General features: G+C 28.7%; 1 pseudogene; it reads right to left on the bottom strand.

Annotated features, from left to right (window-relative positions):
• Positions 1-674, bottom strand: LOC107611761 (amino acid permease 3 pseudogene; annotated as a pseudogene).
• Positions 675-1,379: the final 705 nt, after the last annotated feature.

Raw genomic sequence — 1,379 nt, 5'->3', positions numbered from 1 at the left:
CTACAAGCTTGCACTGAATGGTTTATATGTCTTAAGGTCCAATAAGACACCAACTATAGACCCAACAAGTGCAGCAAATGTTACCAGGAGACAGAACATACTCAAACTTTGCAAAAGAATCCAACTCCCACTCCATTTTGGGATCTTTTTCTGTTTGATATACATTTCCACTGGAAAATAAACTGATAAGGGCCAAAACCCTAATGCCCCAATCACTCCTAATATGTCATTAAAGAACGGAATCAACATAGCTATAAGAGTGCTTACCACAACATACAATGATCTCCAAATTATTCTAAATATATTTAGGTTGTATGAGGGTAAAAATGGGATTTGAACTTTGTATTCTTTTCCAATTATTTCCCATTTTTTAGTTGTCCGTTCTTCAACAAATGCAAAGAGGGGTTGAGAATAAACTTGGTATGCTCCCACCAGTTGAATAATTAATGCTAAATTTGCAATATCAACAAGCCAGAATGGTTTATCAAACGCTGTGAGTAAGTTTCCTGGTGTTGAATTTCCAAATGCACCATATCCTATGCACCCACAAAGAACATAGAATGTTGTGGTGGTTGCAATACTTAAATTTGTAGCCCTCTTCATGGTTCTTACTTCCAATGGAGATTTTATGGTATCCTGTTTAGTCAGTGTATTATTATATACTCATTAATTTACATGTGAGAAAAAAAAGTTTTTTTATTATTTTTTAAAATTAAATCTTTTAACCAAGTTAGTATATTGAATAACAATCATATTAGATGTATAAAAAAAACTAGTTATTCATATAAAATATATATTGAAATATAAAATATATTTTAAAAATAAATTAAACAATACATGTATTTATATAGAAACGGATTAAATTTATCCAAAATAAAAAAAACGATAAAATAATAAAGTAAGACTCACATATAATGAGAGTTATAAATTAAATAGTAATTAACTCTTCACTTTATTATTTTAGTATTTTACTAATCTCTTTATTTTAAATGATCTAAATTCTACACCAAAACTAATTTTTTTGTATAACTAATATATTTAGAATACAGTTGTATTTAAATACATACATTTATTTAGTTGATTTCTATATTGCTTCCTTATATTTTTTCTTGTGTTTAAATACATTTTTTTTCCAATGTATTAATGGAGCCGCATTTATTTTAAAACTAATGATTAGTATATAGAAAAAAAGGGTATACCTGAATTTCAATGAGAATATCAGAAAAGGAATATGCAAAGGCTATGTTGCCAAGAGCTTGAAATATTGCCCACACTTTTTTGGCGTGTGTTTCTGCTTCAGCTCCTGCTATGGTACCCTTGAAACCACGGTTTTCTGTTTTAAGATCCAAACAAACAAAATATTAGGCAACAATTATCAA

This window comes from Arachis ipaensis, chromosome B8 (genome assembly GCF_059453495.1).
Source record: "Arachis ipaensis isolate K30076 ecotype BB chromosome B8, ASM5945349v1, whole genome shotgun sequence".
In the NCBI taxonomy this organism is placed as follows: Eukaryota; Viridiplantae; Streptophyta; class Magnoliopsida; order Fabales; family Fabaceae; genus Arachis; species Arachis ipaensis.
Note: the sequence above shows the minus strand (reverse complement) of the source record. Positions and strands in the feature narration are given on the sequence as shown.